Raw genomic sequence first — 20147 nt, forward strand, 5'->3', positions numbered from 1 at the left:
CTTCCCCGATACACAGCTTGCCAGTGGCAGAACTGGGATTCCCCTCCCACCCAATCCCTCAGTTGGGGTCTTCCCAGTATAGTCTGGCCTCTGAGAAACAACGCAGAGTAGATGTAGACCACACCACCCATTGTCCTGGCCAAGACTGGAGAAAGCCTGGTAACACCTCAAGCTGAGAGCTTCTGAGAAATGAGGGTTGGGGTTAGGATCTGGGGCCCTGCAGTCAAACTCCAGCTCTCCCCTTCCTCTGCTGTGTGACCTCAGGAAAGTGGCTCCCCCCTCTCTGGCCTGCAGCTGAAATTCTGGACAAAGTAGATAAAGACATATCAAGCACATTTTATTTATTTATTCTTTTTAAATATTGTATTTATTCATGAGAGAAACACAGGCAGAAGGAGAAGCAGGCTCCCTGCGGGGAGCCCGATGCGAGATTCGATCCCAGGACCCCAGGATCATTCCCTGGGCCAAAGGCAGATGGGCAACCCCTGAGCCACCCAGGGCCCCTCAAGCACATTTTAAAATAAAAAAAATGCAGCATGTGTTGTAGCTGACATTTTTCATTAGAGTGTACCGCTAGGACCTACATATGTAGTCATAATAAAATATACTAAACTTAATTTGAAAAAATCAACAATATACAAAAGAGTTTTTCACTTGTGTGAATGAAGTCCAGATGTAGGCAGTTCAGGGCTGGTTTGGAGACTCCCCAAAGCTCTCAGTGCCGTCCCAGGCTCCTTCTCATTCATGACTGCCATCCCTAGGGTGTGACCCTCCTTCTCACGATCCAAGGTGGAGGCCACAGCACCAGCCTTCTCGTCTGCCTTCCAGGCAGCAGGACGAAGAAGGGAAGATGACGGGTAAAGGGTAGCCACAGCTAAATCTCCAGGAAGGGTTTCAGAAACTGCCAAACACGCTCCCTGTTACAACGCGTTGGCTGGAACTCGGTGATACGGCTGCACCTCCCTTCTAGGGGAGCTGGGGAAAGCCATTTTCATTCTGCATGTCCATGAACTCAGCTAAAGGTTGACCAAACATCTGTAAATAAATGAGATAATTTCAGATAGTAGTACGTGCTGTGGAGGAACCCAGCGGGGTGGGGGGGAGGGGGAGACCAGAAGCAGGAAAGGCCCATCTGAGGTGAGGCAGCTGAATGGTGAAGGGCAGGAGGGCCTGGGGTGAGCATTCTAGGCACTAGGAACAGAAAGTGCATGCCCTGAGGCAGGAACAGGCCTGGTGTGGTGAGGAAACAAAAGGAGGCCAGTGAGGCGGGAGCTGGGGTGGGGATGGGGATAGGCCTGGAGGGGAAGGGGTCAGAGCACTCAGCCGGCCTGGATCCCAGGGGGAGCTGTGAGGCCCAGGGTGGAGGCTGGGCTTTTTTTCTAAGTACAATGGAGAGATATTGGAGGATTGAGGCTGAGCAAAGAGACCTGATGCCATTGATATCCCTTTGAAAGGACACTGAGCTCCCCGGGCCAGTGAAGTTTACCTGGAACCCTCCTGAGAGCTTCATTCATTCATTCATGCATTCGTTCATTCGGTGAATGGGCTGGACCAGCCGAAGTGGCCCTCCCAGTCCCCACCCTCCAGAAGAGGGCAGACGGAGCAAAGGGACAAGCCCTTCAACACCGCTCACAGATGGCGGGGAGTCTCTGCGGAGAAGAGAACAGGACCATGTGGGGCTGCATTTGCCAGAAGAATGGAGAAGGAGGTGATCTCTGAGCTGAAATTTGAACTACAAGGAAGCATTATGTTGGGGAAGCCTGGAGAAAGGGAGACGACTGTCCGGGGAGAGGGAATAGCTGGCGCAGAGTCCCGAAGAGGCAGGAAGAGGATTGTGTGTTCGAGAAACTCACCAATCTCTGGCCTGGCAAGAGGGAGGTGGGTGGGAGAGGTCAGCAGAGGTCAGATCTCAGAAAGCCCGGGGGATGGCTCCAGGCTTCCACGTTCTGGGCAGGATGATTTATTAAGAGCTCTGCCCCCAAATCCCTGGGATGGGCCTGTGGTCGGATCCAAGACAAGCAGGGACCTTGCTCTCCTTGGAGGGTGTTTACAGGCTCCTTGATGACACAGGCTGCTGCCTTCCTGTGGCTTGCAGGTCACCGGGCACCGTCTGCTGCTCGGTTCCCTTGCTCCCAGCACGGAGAGTGCCTCTGACTCAGCCACCCCTCCCATCCCCACCGAGGCCGCCAGCCCTCCCCTCGTGCCTCCGTGCTAAGGCTCCACAGAACTGCGTGACCCTGGCACCCGGAAGACCTTCTGCATCTCCGCTCAAAGCTGCCCATTTCACAGAGGGAGAAACTGAGACCCGGCACGGAAGAGACCCTTCCCCCAACGTCTCACTCCGAGGTTGGAATAGAGCCAGGGCCTGGTCCAGGTCTCCTGACACCTGGCCCTAAATCTTCACACCGTTTAATTTAAAAAGCAGAAAAAGGAGGAGGAGGAAAAGAGGTGGAAGTAGGAGGGAGAGAGGAAGGGGAAAAGGGAGAGAGGAAGGGAGAAAGAACTTGGGAAAAAAAAGTCATCTTTGAAGTGAACTTGGTGTGAGCCCTTCCCAGGGAAGGGAAAGGATTAGCACCCACTCCCTAGGTACCAGGCACTTCACCTCTGTCAGCTTGTCCCGTGGAAGCCTCACAGCTACACAGTGAGATGGTTGCGTGTGATCACATCCTCTACACGGTTTAGAAAACAGAGAGGTTGTGCAACCCACCCACGGTCACACAGCAGTTCTCTGGAAGGGAAGAGACTGGAACCTAGGTCTGGCTGCACTCTCCAGCTGCCAGGGCTGCTTCTCCTCTTGCGGTCTCCTCTTTCAAAGCTTAACAGCAGAGATTTTTTTTTTCCCCCTGGGTGTCCACAAGCCTGCAGATATGTTTCCTTTGGCCCACATGGCATTTCAATAAAATTCGAGCCAATGATCACAAATCAAGGGATGTTTTACATAAAAACCCAGATCCCTACCTCCTTTAAAGCACTGGAGGATTTGACTGGGCTGGGCCTACCATCTGCCCGGCAACAATCAACGGGGGGTGGGAGGGTTTGAAAGGGATGCTCTGGTTCTCCCCACTCCCCACTTCTCCCTACTGCTTCCCTAGTCCTCAGGCCAGATCCCAGTTGCCATTTATCACCATGCATACACAGCTGTTTTCCTGAGAGCAGGGACATTCTCTCCATACTCGTATTTCTCTCAGAAAGAGGATAACAATAATCCAAGAGGGGGTCAGGTGTCCTGAAAAATGGGAGAGTGCTTATATCTTTGTGGAACTGAAGACTATTCCTTGGTGTTTACTATACCAGCCAAACATGGCTGAGCCCCACCCCAACTTAGATTTCCTTCCTGGGGGCTCTAGTAGGATTGTGAAATTTAGCAAGTAAAAATATAGGATGCTCAGTTAAATTTGAAGTGGAGATCAACAACAAAATTTCTTTTAGGATAAGTATGTCCCATGTAACATTTAGACATACTTGTACTAAAATATTTTCTTTCTTCATCTGAAATTCTAACTTAACTGAGCATCCTGTATTTTACCTGGTAACCCTACCTACTGGGGTTGACAGTGGGTATGAGGAGCTTGCATTTGAATCCAGGTTTCTCCTGTCCTGTTGAGGTGATTTGGGGTAAGTCACTTAAGTTCTTTGGGCTTCTAATCGTTCATCATAAATAACACCATGAGGACTTGAGATAATATAAGCAAAGAGCTTAAGACAGAAACTGGCTCTCTGTATCTGCTCAGTAAGTGTCAGTCTCCTGTGGACATCATTGGTGTCTACCCGATGGTCACCCCCTTCTTCTGGGCTAGCTGAACCCTGATTTGCATTAATCACACTTTGCCCTGCCCCCGGGGAATGAATGTGATTGATCTAGCCAATCATGACATACCTATCCTGGTCTGCCAGGGATTGGTCCAAGATGAGCACATCAGCTGGTTCTGACCAGTAGGACACCCCAAGGGAGTTCACTGCACGGGCGCTGCAGGGAGATTTTCTCCCCTAAGGACGGTTGCCAGTGCTGCCCAGTGCTCCTTGCTTCCTGCCTTGGACACAGCTATGGGAGAAGAGGATGCTTGGCCCCAGCTGCCATCTAGGGCCAGTGAGATGGCACAAGGCCGGTGTGCTGAAGATGGCAAAGGGCAAGGGCAGAGGACTCCAGGGCTGACCACACCAAACTTCTTTTAAAATAAATTATAGAGGGATGCCTGGGTGGCTCAGCAGCTGATCATCTGCCTTTGGCCCTGGGCGTGATCCTGGGGTCCGGGATCGAGTCCCACATCCGGCTCCCTGCATGGAGCCTGCTTCTCCCTCTGCCTGTGTCTCTGCCTCTCTCTGTGTGTCTCTCATGAATAAATATATAAAAGCTTAAGAAAAGAAAAGAAAATGATAGCCATGCATATGGTTGAAGCTACTGCTAACTGGCCCTATGGAGTGGCAGCTAAGAGCATGAACCCTGGAGTCGGGTACCTAGCATCCTCGTTATGTCACTTACTAGCTCTGTGCCTCAATTTCCCAGTCTGAAGAATGGAGAAAAGATAAGTATCACCTTAATGAGGTTGTTGTAAAGATGAAACGAGTTAGAGTAAGTGAAGTGTTTATTAAAGCCCTCGGCCGGCTGTACCGAACATAAAGCTGCTAGTCATCGTGATTCTCTTATCTGCACCCAAGCGTTCTAGTCGCTACCGACACTTTCATTAACTCAGAAATTCTCCGAATGCTCTGCAGCTCTGAGTCGATAATGCCTCAAAGAATCCAAGCTTCAAAATATAAGCAAATGGTGTGCCCTTTGCAGTTGAGTAAATGTGGAGAGTTCTCCCAAGGAGTATTATGCGGGTTTCTTTCCGGCCACCCATCCTGCAAGGATCCCAGTAGATCCATCGGGCTCTGCTCTCCATCGGCTTCCAAGGGGGCCAGGTTCAGTAGAGGGGTGGCCGCTCAGGGAAGTCAGGAACAGTCCTGCCATCTGGGATTTGGGTAGAATTTCCAGGGCCAAAATATAGTGGACTGAGCGCAAGTGTACCCGTTAGGAATGCCCTCAGCTGAAAATTTCGGAATATTCCACTAACAGTGGTTTAAATAGGAAAGGCATTCCATTCTTTCAGAGAACAAAAAGTCTGGAAGCAGATGGTTTCAGGGTCAAGGCAGCATCTCTATCAGCCATCTATCTGTGTCATCCAGTATCTGGCCACTAGCAACCCTCTGCTTGGCCATCCTGTGTTTTGGCTTTGTCTTTAGTCTTGTTGCCTCACGGTCACAAGATAGTTGCCACAGTCACAAGCATCACATTCTTAATAAAGTTCGAGACAGGAAGAGAAGTGCTGGGGAAGGGTGGAATGTCCTTTCTCCTTGAGCTCTTTCAATCCTTTCAATCTGGAAAGGAAATCTTTCCCACAATCTTCTTGGAGGGATTCCCTTCACATCGAATTGACCCGAACTGATCACGTGTCTGCTCCACACTGCAAAGGAGGCTGGGAAGTGCCTTTTGGCAAAACGGAGGTATTATAGCAAAGGTTATATGACTGTTTGAGCCTAATATTTTTAAAAGACTTTATTTGAGAGAGAGAGAGAGAGAGAGAGAGAGCATGCATGAGCATGATCAAGAGAGAGAAAGAGAGAGAGAGAGAAAGGGGCAGAGGGAGGGGGAGAAGCAGACTCCCTGCCGAGCAGAGAATCTGACTCGGGGCTCCATCCCAGAACCCTGAGATCCTGACCTGAGCGACACAGGTGCCCCTGTGTTGGCCCAATCTCTCCCTCCCCTCGGATGAAACTATCACCTTCCATCCCTGAACAGATTCAGGGTTCTGCATCAGAAGGTAAGAGAGTCTGAGCGTAGACCTCAGCTTCTTCCAGAAATCTCACTAACACAGCAGTAAAAAGGTTAAAACAGAAAAGGACACAAACAGGGGCACCTGGCTGGCTCAGGAGGTTGGGCTCTGACTCTCGTCATCTCGGTTCTGTGTAGGGCTCGGCGCTCAGCGGGGAGTCGGCTTTCCGTGAGGTTCAGGGGGATCTTTCTGGCTGAGAACTTGCCTCGACACATGTCCTACTAAGTGGGCAGGGAGGAAAGCCAGAGCCATGGGTCCTTCGCGCTGCTTGAGAAATGATCCTGAAAACCTTTGGGATATTTCGAGGTCACGCCTGGACGACCTAAAGGGTGTGGGTGTCAGGGGCTGAAGAAAACGCATCAGTCTGGGAGGTGTGGGGAAACATCTAGCATCCTCCTCCGAAGGAGACCCTCGAAACTGATAAGTTGCAATGGATGGTACTAAAAGGATGTATGGGAAGACGGGCAAGGGGTGAGGCCGGCTTTGGGCACCTGCACCTTACATACATGTTCTTACTGTATATCCTTAGTGTGACCTTGAAGAAGCCACTTAACCACTCTCTGCCTTGATTTCCCCATCTGTGAAATGGGATGTGGTCCAGACTACTAGTTGGTCCCTTAGCATCCATCTTCCCCTAGTCGCCTGGCAGGGGACTTGTAGCTGATCCCGGGGCTGCCTCCAGAAAGACTATATTTCCCAGCTTCCCCTGCAGTTAGATGTGACCTGTGGGATGTGATCCTAAGCTCTGGGGATAAGTTTCGGGTAATATTTTAAAGGGTAGGGAAGTGCTCTTTCCCCCTTTCCTTTTCCCGCTGGCTGCAATGTGGATGTGAGGTCCAGGGGTCTTGCACCACAAGACCAGGGCGACACCCCAAGGGACTGTGACCTCATCACGTTTCTGCAGTGCACCCCGGCCACTACCCTCCCTCCCGAGGCGGTGAGGGGCACGTCCAACCCCCTGCCTTCCTGCCCATCTGCCTGTTGCCAGCCAGGCCAGCTTCCGGGTGGTGGGCAGGTGGCCACGGTGCCATCCAAGTGCAGTCCAGCGTTCCCAGGCAGGGGAAGTAGGGCAGGGCTTCGCTCCTGGAACGCAGGGCCCACCACCATCAGGGCTGCCCACCCAAGTAAGCGAGGGCCTGATGCTGATAAAGTCTTGCGGACTGTTGAGGGATCTGCTTCCTAGAGAAAAATCCAGATTTCCTCTCCCTGGTTTCCCAGGATGTGGTGAGCCCAGCCTCATGGGGTGGCAGGGCAGGCTTCCAGAAACTTCTATCCCAACCACACAAAAACCAAGAGACTAGAGCACAAACCAACCCCCCCGCCCCAAGGAACTCTGAGGATTCGCTGAAAACTCAAGAGGAAGTGGTGCCCACGCTAATGTGCTCGGAGGCCCTCTTCTCAGCTCTTCTACCAGTAAGCAGTCATTTATTTACTTAAATATAGACTGCACCCCTCTGCGCGCCGACCCAGTGGCTCCCCGTCGCCAGCGCCTGCGTCTCTCTGCCGAGGCTTCTCTCCGGACTCCACAACCCACCCGGCCCATGTGGGAGAGTCAGAAGTGCCCAAGGGTTCATGCCTATGAGAAGTGGTGGAGAGAAACCTCTGTTTCCTCCCCTCTTGGTGGGAATACCATGGAGACATGTTCACACGGGCCCCACGGTTCCCCAGTGGGATAAAGTTTCCCAGCAGTAACCTGTTCAAAAGGTACCGTGTATTCCCTTCCCTGTCTCCTGTCCCCACTCCCTTACTTCCTGGGATCACCTCCTAAACAACTTGAATCCTTGTCTCAGTGTCTGTTTCCAGGGGGGCACCCAGCCTGGGACCTACATGTGCTATGAGTCCGACACAGTGATTTTGGGGATCCGAAGGGACGTGGCTGTCCCCTCTGGGAACTCAGAAGGACAGCCAGACAACACTCCAGTAGTCACGCAGAAGTAGAATTACAAACGATGGTGAATGTTGGAATTATGAAGGAGCACAAGACCTTGTTGTGAAAACCCTCTGACGGCTGCCCTGTGCTCCAGGTCAAAATGCAGAGTTCTCCTTGAGGCCTCAAGCCCCTGCACAGCCTGCTACCACCTTACCTCTCTGGGCTCACCTCTCCCCACTGTGGTCCAGCCTCAGTGACCTCCTAGTTGTTTCTCAATGTGCTGGGCATGTTCCTGCCTCAGGGCCTTTGCACTCACTGTTCTCTCTCACTGGTATGCTTTCTCCAGATCTTCCCATGGCCAGCTGATGCTTCTTGATTCAAATCTTGATCCAGACACCACCTCCTTAGGGAGGCCTCCACCCCCTCCCACCAGTCATTCTCACAGCATCACCCTATTTGTTTCTTTCATAGCACATGTCTGTTTGCTTGTTTATTGAATAATCCCTAAATGTGAGCTCAGTGAGGGCAAAGTTTATGTCCCCAGTGCCTGGAACAAATCCTAGAGTAGAGTAGGTGCTATTTATTGGATAATGATGGAAAGAAACAATGAATGAATGAATGGATGATGTAAGAACATTTGACAAGGGGACTGAATCTTGTCTGGAAAACCAGGGAAGGTTTTCCTGAGGAGATGACACTGGAGCTGAGATATGAATTGGGATAAGGTATTAACTGGGCCAAAGAGGCTGGAAAGGCTGTCCAGGCAGAGGAAGCAGTGTGTGCAAATGCCCAGAGGCGATCTCAGAGGTGACGTCAGAACCGTGCAGGGCAACAAACCAACTGTAACTCAAGATACTTCCTTTTTTCTTTTTTTCTTTTCACTAAGGTATATTCGACATATAACATCTTAGTTTCAGTTGTGCAACATAATGATTTGATATATATATACTACAAAATGATCACCACGTAAGTCTAGTTAACATCCATCACTATGCATAGTCACAGAATTTTGTTCTTGCCAGGAGATCTTAAAAGATCTACTCTCAGCAACTCTGCAATATGCAACACAATATTATTAGCTGTAGTCACCATGCTGTACATTACATCCCCATGACTTACTTATTTTATAACTGGAAGTTTATACCGTTTGACCTCCCTCACCCCTTCACCCCTATCTCCCTGCTGCTGGCAACCACCAATCTGTTCTCTATATGTATGAACTTTTTTTTTAGATTCCACATGTGAGATCATATGGCATTTGCCTTTCTCTGACTTATTTCACTTTGCATTATGTTGTCATAACATAGGTCCATTCATGTTGTCACAAATGGCAAGATTTCCTTCTTTTTATGGCTGAGTAATATTCTGATATGTATCAGATCTTCTGTATCCCATTTATCCGTTGGTAGATCATCAGGCTGCTTCCATGTCTTGGCAATTGTAAATGATGCTGCAATGCCCATGGGAGTGCAGGTATCTTTTTTTTTTATTAGTGTTTTTATTTTCTTTGGATAAATACCCAAAAGTGGAATTGCTGGATCATATGTTAGTTGTACTTTTAATTTCTTGAGGAATCTCCATAGTGTTTGCCACAGTGGCTGTACCAGTTTGCCTTCCCCCTAACAGTGCACAAGGGTTCCATTTTCTTCGAATTCTCCCCAATATTTGTTGTTTCTAATCTTTGGGATAATTGCCATTCTGACAGGTGTGAGGCGATATCTCATTGTGGTGCTGATTTGCTGATGGTTGGTGATGTTAAGTACCTTTCCATTGGCCATCTGTACATATTTTTCTTTTGAAAAATGTCTATTTAAATCCTCTGCCCATTTTTAATCAATTGTTTTTGAGTTATATAAGGTTTTATGTACTTTGGATATTAGCTCCTTTTCAAATATATGATTTGCAAGTATTTTCTCCCATTCAGTTGGCTGCCTTTTCATTTGGTAGCTTTCTTCACTGTTCAGAAGCTTTTTAGTTTGATGGAGTCTCACTTGATTATTTTTACTTTTTTTTTTTTTTTTTAGATTCAAGTAGCCAACATATAGTACATCATTAGTTTCAGATGTAGTGTTCAATAATTCATTAGTTGCATATGTATTTTTACTTTCGATGCCTTTGCTTTCTTTTTTTTTTTAATTTATTTATTTATGATAGGCACACAGTGAGAGAGAGAGAGAGAGAGAGGCAGAGACACGGGCAGAGGGAGAAGCAGGCTCCATGCACTGGGAGCCTGACGTGGGATTCGATCCCGGGTCTCCAGGATCGCGCCCTGGACCAAAGGCAGGTGCCAAACCGCTGCGCCACCCAGGGATCCCGATGCCTTTGCTTTCGATGTCAAATCTGAAACATCATTGCCTAGACTGATGTCAAGGAGCTCACTGCCTGAATTTCTTTCTGGGAATTTTGTGGGTTTGGGTCTTACGCTCAAGTGTTTAATCCATTGGAGTCACTTTTCATGTATGCTGTACCAAGACTTTCTTTAATACTTTCACACCTATGCACATGAGTTCACGGAGAGCAAAGTAGGCCTGTTGCTTTTCCGCTAGAGGAACCAATGTGGTGGGGAGGACAGACAACCAAACAGCTAGGAAGATGTTTATTCCCAAAGACCGAGCTGCCCTGCAGAGTTACATCATACTGTAGACTCCCATTTACTAAAAGACCCAGCTAGATGCAGTATAGAAGCACACATAACACACACACACACGTGCATAAGCACGCACACACACAACAAATGAAGAACTCCCTGAACTCCCTCATCGAAAGGAAGCATAAAAGACATTTGGTATAGTTTCTTTTGTTCTTTGATCTTTACCTAATCATCCTCCACCAATGTGATCACCATGAGCACAGGGTTGCAATTTCCTGAGTTCAACAAAACAATGAAACAGGGCCACACCGTTTATATTCCAGCAGATAAGCCCACAGATATTCTCCCCAACTCTGCCCTCTGGTTTGGCGAGGCCCAGTCACCTAATGGGTTCTAGATGGAGAGCTGAGAAGATGCCAGGCTCCATCTCCTGGCTTCTCACCTCAGAGCCCATGTCCTGCCCTCCTAGCAGCCAGGAGAAGGCTCCAGCTGCACACTACGGCCTCCCCTCTCCTCCCGTGTGGCCACAGCAGTACTGATCTCACTCCCTGGCCCCATTTCACCCAAGTGTCCAGTACCAGCAACTCCAGAAGGAACTTGCCTTCCTGCCTCACCAGGGCCTCCTATGGAGTCGGCCTTGGCTGGGGCGGGGGGGGGGGGGGGGGGGGGGGGGGGGAGGGCTAGAAATCCAACATGCCATCTCTTCCCTAGGATCCTCAGCAACTGGCAGTGACCAGAGGCCTCTGAGACCATTGAACCTGACATTCTTTTGTCTCCAAGAGAGGAAGAGTCACTTGCCTCCACACATTCAGGACCTTCAGCAGAGAGAATTTAATACGGGGGCCGGTTATGTGTGGGCCCCCGTATTAAACAACAGAGGGGCGAGGGAGCTGCTGCTAGCTCTGGGGCTGTAGACAGAAGACGGGACTGAATCCCACCACCCAGCTGGCCAGGGAGGGCTAGGCCAGGACGGTTTGCAGCCACCAAGGAGCATGTCTAATGCCTGAGGCATGAGTGGGGAGGAACACCCTGGCTTCTCTCTCCCCACCCACCCTTAATGCCACCTTTCCAGGCCAGACTCCAGAAGAAGCCAGAGGGCAGGGCCTGCCATAGATGTGCCCCTGGGGTACATAAGGGGTAACTATGATCTTCTTACCAGCAGACCCTGGGGATCAAAAGCTCAAAAGCCTTTAGGAGCCTGGCAAGAGGGAAAGGGGCCAGGTATACAGGAAGCAACAGACTCTTGGCTCAAGGCAGAGCAGACAGCAGGGAGGTGTAGAGACTGGGGCAAACTGGTGAATGTATGTCCCATCTGTTTCCTGCCAGTGAGGAGTGCAGGTCCAAGGCTGTCAGATCATTCCCTTTTGTTCCAGAGAAGACAGAAATTCAGATTTTTATATGAAGTCTTCCAATTTCTAAAGGTTGGCAACCCATCTAATTTCTGCGTGTTATTTTTTAACACTGTGAAGAGCAACCAAAAATACACACCCATAGTTGGAACGGGCAGTTTGCGACATTTGTATCACAGCCTTGGGAAGGATGGTACCCCACCATGGTCTACCAGACGAGATTATGTGATGAATTAGTGTTTGTTGACTGACTGACTGACTGGCCATGGGCTCACTGAAAATCTCCAAAATGGGACCATCAAAAAAAAAAAAAAAAAAAAGGGACCATCAGTCCAACAATCCCTGTCTCTATTCCAGTGCGACTTTACTTTTCCCAATCATCCCATCAATCCTGTGCCTTTACATTTCCATAACTACTTACATTCACCAGTTGTTGAACTTGCTAAATACCTATGTGCCAGGCCCTGAGAAACAATTCTGATGTAAAGTTTAATACCTGAGTCCCTGACTCCATGTTGCTCAGAATGAGGGATTATTCTCATGAACAGATGATTAGACCCAGGGGCTGTGTCTGGTATGTATACCATGTGTCCTCTGTGCCTAGGACAAGGCTCAGCACATAGTAGGTGCACAATGCATTCCATACAACCGAATGAATACAAGGCAATAAGAGTTAGTATGTGCTCTCAACAGGGACAAAAAATTTGGGGATATTACAATGGTTAAATTGGGGATATTACAATGGCCCTCCAAAGGGAACAGTACATAAATAGATATACCACTTATCTGTATATTAAAATTTCACTGGTGGAGAAGAATAGGCTATTAGGGAAAAAAAGATTAAAGGGTTCCTGGAATGCAGGTAGGCTGAGAAACATTATTTTAGAGGGAAGCGTGGGGCTATGGAAGCACATAGTAGTGGCTCTTAACCCAGCCTGAGAAATCACAGAATGCTTCCCAGAGAAGGAAGCATTTCAACTCCTTCTTTAAAAAAAAAAAAAAAAAAATTATTTATTTGAGAGAGACAGAGCATAAGCAAGAGGTGCAGAGTGAAAGGGAGAAAGAATCTTATGCAGACTGTATGCTGAGCATGGAGCCCCACGCAGGGCTCCATCTCACAACCTTAAGATCGTGACCTGAGCCAAAATCAAGAGGCGGCACTTAACTGCCTGCGCCACCCAGGTGCCCCTCAACTCATTCTTAAAGGATATGGAAAAATTAGCTAAACCAGGAGTCATCAAAACTTTTTCTGTAAAGGGCCAGAGAATAAATATTCAGACTCCATGGATCTCTGTTGCAACTACTCAATTCTGTTATAGATCAAATGCAGCCATAGGTAGTACTTAAACAAACAGATGTGGCTGGGTTCCAGTAAAACTTTATTTACAAAAACAGGTGACAGGCCACATTCGGCCCCCAGGCCATACTTTACCAACCCCTGATCTACATGAGGGGAAAGGAAAGGCCAGCAGAGGGAAAAGCCCAAGCAAAGGCATGGAGATCCGAAGGAGTGTGGAGAATTAGGGAAGAGTCACTGTGGTTTTCCTTCTCGCTTGGGCACAGGAAGAGATGCCTATATTTACACAGAGACGGTCCTCTCACACAGGCTGAGCCCAGGATCCTGAATCCATTCAACCCACAAATATTTATCCAGCATCTACTACATGCAGGCATTGTTCTGGGCATTGGGGATGCAGCAGTGAACAAGATCACTCTGTGTCCTCAGGGTCCAAAGCCCAGCCAGGTATACAGTTTTTGTTAAATTAATGTACTGAATAAATGGATAGACAGAGGGCTGGCTGGACGGATGGATGAGTGGAGGAGACAAACAGTAAACACTCAGACAAATGAATAAACAAAGAAGCAATCAAGTACAACTTCCTCACTAGCTATGTGACCTTGCAGAGGTTATTTAACCTCTCTCTGTGCCCCCAGGATTGAAGTGGAGAACCAGCACAGAGTAGATGCTCTATACATGTTGCTGCTGCTATCATTGTAAGTCAAAGTGGTATTAAATAAATATATGACTTTTAAAAACCTGGCAAGTGGTGCACAGAAGCAAAGCAGGTGAGAGAGGGGTGGGGGGTGGAGAGGGAGAGGAGGAAACGACTTTGAATCAGGTAGTCTGGGAGGGCCTCTGAGTAGGTGGCGGTCAAGGCTGTCCTGGCCACATCCTGTGAGTATATCCTGGAATTAGTAGTGTTTGTAGCCCCATGCCCTGCAGCCTCACAGAGGCAGTTAATTATAAATACTTGCCTCTCGGGAGTGCAGGAAGGTGTCTTCTCTAATTAGAGTGTGAGTGTAAAGTGCTTTGAAATCTGAGGATAAAAGGGAAGAAGGGGTGAAGCTCTGGTCACAGGGCCAGGTTGCCCGCTGGGAACCCAGCTGCCACTGAACTCTGACCCTCTGGGGGCGGGAGGGGGGGGGGAAGAAAGGGGGGGGTAGTGGGCAAGGGTGCTGGAGCCAGGAGTCAGGCTGGAGAGAGAACGCCCACACTCCAAGGGCTGGGCCCAGCATGTGACAGCTCCAGCGCTCAATCAGTGTCAGACGTTCCAGGCCTTTCCACCTTGTTGCTTTCATTGTTGTTACTACTTACTAGCTGGTTGACACTGGGTGAGTTCCTGCCCCTCTCTAAGCCGAGTTTTCTCTTCCTTAAAATGGAATGATCATAGCACAGCAGCGCTAGATGCAGGTAAAGCAGGTGGCACAGAGCACAAATAATAATACTTCTCTTGCCAGACACTTAGGAAGCTGCTGCCTTGCACCAGGCACTGCTTCAAACATTTTGTATGTGTTAACTTAATCCTCAAAAACATTATCCTCATTTTCCAGACGAAAACTTCAGGGTCGCCAGGGACAGCCAGGCACTGCCCAGCTCAGGGGGCACCAGTCACACAGACCATGATAAGAACAGCACCCCTGAAGCTCTGATGCGCAGAGAGGTTGAGTTACTTGCTCAAGGTCACACAGCTAATACATAGTACAACCGGGATTCCAGAACCTGGCTCCTAACCCTGAGTCGACAACATGAGCCCTCGTCAAAGTGGCTGTTGTCATGCTGGGTTTCTGGGATGCAGAGAAACTGGTTTTCCCTTTGCCCAACCAGACAGGCGTCAAGTCTCAATTGGTCTTTGTTTTCTCTCTACCCCAAAAGTCTGCATATTTCTGAGGATTTTTGATATTTTTATTGTTTTTGAATTTTACAAGAGCAATACATCTACGTTGTGGTTTGTTGCATGATCCAAGGGAACTTGTGAAAATGCCAGGACATCAAACCTCAGCCACTGGCACTGGGTGGGTCCCCCTTGGTAATCACATACTCAAGGCCTTCCCCTGACAGATGGGTTTAGGGAGGCAAAGGGACTAGCCCAAGGTCACACAGCCAGGAAGTGGTAGAGCTGGAATAGATCTACCAGGCTCCAACCCCTCTCTTCTTAATCCCCACATCTGTCATCTCAACCTGGTGGCCCATGAGCCAAATGTGGGGCCTGCAGACTTTGATTTGCCTACATGGCGTTTTCATAAAATTAGAATTTATCATCAGCATTTAAAGAGAGGGTTATTTCCAGGAATAATATTCAAAATATTTAACCAGACTGGCCTGGGCATCAGCTGCTCAGAGTCGCAGCCATGGATGTTGCAAGGAAAAGCAATAAAAAAAAAAAAAAAAAAAAATCAAAAGGTCTAGAGAAGGCAAAACTATGGAGACAATAAAATGATCAATGGTTGCTAAGGGTTAAAGGGGAGAGGGGGATGAACAGGCCGTGAAGCTACTCTGTATGGTACCACAGCGATAGATCCATGTCATTGTACATTGGTCCAACAGCAAGAGTGGCCCCTGACGTGAACGAGGGACTCTGGGTGATAATGACATGTCCAGGTGGGTCCATCGATTGTAAGAAATGTACCCTCTGACAGGGAATGTCGATGGGGGGGGGTGGCTGTGCACATGGGGTGGCAGGGGGTGTATGGGAACTTGGTACCTTCCACTCAATTTCTCTGTGAATGTAAAACTCTCTAAAAGGTGAAGTCGATCTAACACCATCAGAAGGTCTGGCTACCCTGCGCCCACACCTTCACGGGGCCACAGCGGGCTGCAGCCGAGCCCAGGGGCCCCCTTACACCAAGCGCGGGTGCTCCTGTCTGCCAGCCCCTGAGCCCGCCTGCCCTCCAGGTACCACCTGCAGGATCCCTGTGTGTGACTCAGGCATGAAGAGGATTCTTCAGAAGTTCTTGATGTGGAAAGAATGGGGCGGAAGCGTGAGAAGGAAAACGAGGAGGAAAGAGACCCAGTGACGGCTGCCTCTCTCAGACCCTGCTCATCACCTCCTTGGGCTAGAGGCTCTTGTGCGCTTTCCACGGGACAGAGTGAGCCACTCCTGATTCAGCGTTCTCTGTCCGGGCCTGCGGCGGGCGGGGACCCACTGTGGGACCTGGCCGTGTAGCAGCAGCGCTCTGCAGCCTGGCAGGCCGAGTCAAGGCTTGGCGGTTGGGAATGATGCCAACCTGCGCGTTTAGAAGAAAAATGGGCAGGACACGGGAAATCAGTAGGTGCCTTGCTCCTCCTAGGAACTTATCTCTAAGAGCATGCCCCTCCTGATAAATCAGATGGACCTTTTTTTTTATTTTAGTAGTTTACCTGTACCATCACTCATTCTTTTAACAAACACTGAGCACCAAGCATGTCCAAACAAGGCCTGGGAGTGGAGATAATTGGCCAATGGGGGGGGGTGGGGGGTTATTCCACTGCCAAATGTTGTTTGTACCTGGTCACTATCCATCCCCCCGCCCCCCACCTTCTGGTAGCAGCACCCTGGTTTTCCTTTGGAGAACCACTCCTCCCCCACTATCACTCCGCGTGGCAAGAGGAAGTAGGCTATCTTCCCAACAAGAGCTGCAGACGGATCAGGCCTGGGCAATGAGCACACTGCATTCCCCAGCCTCAGAGATTGGTTCTGGGATGGGCCTGTGACCCAAATCCGGCCAACCAGAGCCAACCCCCAGACACGTGCTGGGGCTACACAGAAAAGTCTGCTTCTATCCAGAATGGGAGAACGGAAGCCTGGGGAATGCTGGGGACTATCTCTGCCACCCTATGGGGTGACCCTAACTGACACAAAAGAAAACAGCGCTGAGATTTGGAGAGATCACGATTCCTAAACAATAGGTAGACATTCGGATCCAGCCATTCCTGAAGCTGAACCCATCTCAAAACTTTTCATTTATGTAAACCAATGCATTCACATATACACTTTTCTCTCTCTCTCTCTCTTTTTTTTTTTTTCTTAAGCCACTTTTGAGTTTGGTTTGCTTCTGTCACTTTCAACCAAAAGACCCAGACTATATAAGTAGATAAATAGCTATTTCCGGACCAGAAAACAAATAGCTACAACAAAAACAGACCATGAGAAATTCATGGAGAGTGCCCTGGGGGTTATAAGGAGAGAAAACTAGAATTGGCTTCAGGGAAGACACAGCCTTTTGTTTTCTTCCCACAAAAAAAGTTTATGGTCCATCCGGAGTTTTGATATTCTAATAACGACGACCCTTTGCTGAATGGATTCCCAGGCATCAGGCCCCGCGGAGCCTGTCCCCGGCCTGTTCATCCACACACAGCACCGAGAAGCAGAGCCTGTTGTGCTCATTTTACATAAAACGGAGGCTCAGACAGGTGAAGTGACTTGCTCAAAGCCACCCAGCAAAATGACGAAGCGCCGACTCCAAACCGAAGCTTTTCACCCCTCTGCTGCGATGCCTCATTTCCTTACGGCCGACATCCTGAGGTTTTGCCCCAAAATGTGTCACCAAAAGATGGCAAATGGGTATCTGAAGGCAAAAACGACGTCAGCAGGGAGACGTGCCACCCACAGCCTTTTCCAAGGAAGGCCCCGCTGCTCCGCCAGGGCCACAGGTCAGCAGACGGCTTCCAGCTCCAGGCCCGTGTCGGGGTCGGGATTCGAACTCAGGTCTCGTCCTCACATCTCACGCTGGAACCGGGAGGCCCATGGGTGGACGATGGCGGGGGCAGGACTTAGGGTTTGCTGCCCCGGAACCCCGTGGGCACCAGCCCCCCAACGGCCACTACCCCGTCCCTGTCACCTTTCCCGCTGGCGCCCACATCCTCCCTCTCCCAGCATCCCTTGCAGCGGAGGCGGCCATGTGATGGGTCATGTGACCCGCTCTGCCCAATGAGACGTGAGGGAAGCTCTCCGGAGGGCCTGGGAAAGCTTTCACTTCCGGGTTAAGGGGCGCGGGGGCCAATATGGCTGGCGCCGCCCGGCCGCCTCCTTCCTACGAGGAGAAGAACCGAAGCCTGTGACCCGAAGCCAAGAGGAGAAGCCGTGGCTGTTGCAGACACGCCAGCGAGAGCCCTCGTTTTCTTGAGCCACTAAACCAAGACCTACAACCGCCTCCCTCTGAGCTTTTCATTAGGTGAGGAAAGTAAACCTTTGCTTGCCTGAGCCAGCGTCTGCTGGATTTCCAGTTACTTGCAGCCAAATGCATTTCCGTCGGTCACAGCCATCCGGGCAGGGCTCGGGGTCAGCCCGCATCCCCGCAGCCGGCACGGAGAGCCTGTGGTCTGCGGCGGAGAGAAAGCTCGCCCGGGTCACATGGTGGAGTCACAAGTCCACTGACTCACCATCTGGTGCTCCTTCCGCTCATGCCACTCCTCCCGCTCCTCCCGCTCTGTTGCCTTCCATTCAGGCCGCTATAGACATGACCAACAGCTGCTTTGTAAAGTAAACATAAGGCAGAGATGCCCTTGCTCTTGAATCCTTCCAGTCTCTTACATCAATAGCCCCCGGGCCACTGTCTCCGTGCCTTTGGACCCGGGACAGCTTCCCACTTCCTTTAAAAAGATGAGATGACCGAATGTAGAGTCTATGCTCTTGGAAAGGTGTGAGTCATGAATCATGGATCAGAAGGTTCACGGCTAGGAGTCTGCCAATCACACTGGCAGCCCAGGCCCCCAGGCTTCCACGGAGCTTGTTCTCTGAAGCACTGACTCATCCGCAGCTTGCGGTCAGCTCTGACGCTCAGATCATCTTCTGCTCTTCTTGTGCCCAGCTGGTGGCCTTTAATTAGGTGCTGCCAACTCTCTGCCTTTTGCTCGTGTTGCCTTTCCCCTGTTTTTAGAGGATCACATGAATCCTAAAGAAATGAGTAGATAATGTTAATAACAACAGCAAATTACTGTACTGAAGCACTTTCAATGAATTACATTTTTTTTCCTCAAAAATCGCTAAGTAATGTTACTTTTTTTTTTTTTTTTTTTTAACGGACAAGAAAACACAGGCTTCGAAAAGTTAAGTCACTTGCCCAGGGTAACAGAGCTAGGAGGATCTGGTGAAACTGAGCTATGACCATGAGTGTACTCAACCCTGGAGTTTAGTTCTAAAGGGCAAAGCCAACTGGATCCATTAGGACAGTTTCAGACCCTTCACTACAGCAGTTCAGACTGTAATAACATTGTTTACCTAAAAGACCTATGGAAATTGGAAACTCGAGGGTGTACTTGCTATTTTAAAGTTGTCATAAAGGACTAAGGATCTTTGCACCCTCCTTCTACCCCCATTTCACACAGTAAGTCACCTAATGTCACAAGATGACTGCCACAGCTCACTCATCACCTCTTCACACACCAATATCCAAAGCAGGAAGGAAAGGAAAGGAGGGTCTTTCTTCATTTTGCTCTTTTCTTATCGGAGAGGAAATTCTTTCCCAGAAGTCCCCAGCAGAGTTTCCCTTTGTCCAGAACTGGGTCGTATGACCACCCCTAGACCAATCTCAGGTCTCAGAGAATAGATCGGCCATGGTTGGCTTCAACCAAGTGTAGCTTACTTCCCAGCGCTGGGAAAAACCTTCCTCGGAGCTCTGTCAGCAGGAAGGAAGGGGGAAATGGCAGTTGGCAAGGCAACCCCCTGTGTCCGATACCCCAGCATTTAAAAATATTTAACACAGTCACTGCTCTTGGTTTGCAATTGTTGTAGGTGGTACATGGATAAAGTTGTGTGTGTATATGTGTTTAATTTTAGCATTTATTAAGTATTTATGAGCATTTGAAAAAATACGTATATGGCTAACTCGTCAGAATCATGAATTCATGGATATTATTTCTCCAGATGAAACAACTGTATTTAACTGTATTTTAAATATATATGTGAGGTAAAGAGAAATGCTAAGTAAATAATAGTTCATTTACTTCAAGATTTGGCAGTTATAAGGGTAGGAAACACTGTTCTATGTTATCCTGCTTGGCATTTTTTCCAGCTTCTCAGAGGCCTTCTGCCTTCAACCTCCCTCTTGAGGAAAATAAACACCCACAAAGATTTTTGCATCATCTGCAAATATGATTCAAATAAGCCTCTAGCTCAAATATAATCCAGGCTTCCTCCGCCGGGAAGGGCAGGCTTCTTGACTCCAATCCCTTCCTGGTATTTCACCTCTGCCTTACTGGGTTTACGGTTTTACTGGGTTAGCCCCTCCTGTTGTGAGCTGCTGCAAATCCTATTTCTGAAAGAACA

General features: G+C 49.1%; 3 long non-coding RNA genes across 5 annotated transcripts in view; 1 reads left to right on the forward strand and 2 right to left on the reverse strand.

Annotated features, from left to right (window-relative positions):
• Positions 1 to 331: 331 nt before the first annotated feature.
• Positions 332 to 18635, reverse strand: LOC140618622 (uncharacterized). Of its 2 annotated transcripts, none has more exons than XR_012018686.1 (3): positions 18080 to 18635; positions 1487 to 1649; positions 332 to 1035 (listed from the first exon to the last, which is right to left on the reverse strand). It is a non-coding gene; the product is annotated as an uncharacterized lncRNA (long non-coding RNA). The 2 variants fall into 2 exon arrangements; XR_012018688.1 differs by lacking the exon at positions 18080 to 18635 and adding an exon at positions 1854 to 3004.
• On the reverse strand, positions 4566 to 10919 carry LOC140618624 (uncharacterized). The gene is made up of 2 exons (XR_012018691.1): positions 5898 to 10919; positions 4566 to 5467 (listed from the first exon to the last, which is right to left on the reverse strand). It is a non-coding gene; the product is annotated as an uncharacterized lncRNA (long non-coding RNA).
• The window catches only part of LOC140618623 (uncharacterized), a 30665-nt gene continuing 28367 nt past the window's right edge, over positions 17850 to 20147 (forward strand). For both annotated transcript variants that reach the window (XR_012018689.1, XR_012018690.1), the window contains exon 1: positions 17850 to 18054. This is a non-coding gene — a long non-coding RNA (uncharacterized lncRNA). The remainder of the gene's footprint in view (positions 18055 to 20147) is intronic.

The sequence above is a fragment of the Canis lupus genome, chromosome 26 (assembly GCF_048164855.1).
Source record: "Canis lupus baileyi chromosome 26, mCanLup2.hap1, whole genome shotgun sequence".
Taxonomy (NCBI): domain Eukaryota; kingdom Metazoa; phylum Chordata; class Mammalia; order Carnivora; family Canidae; genus Canis; species Canis lupus.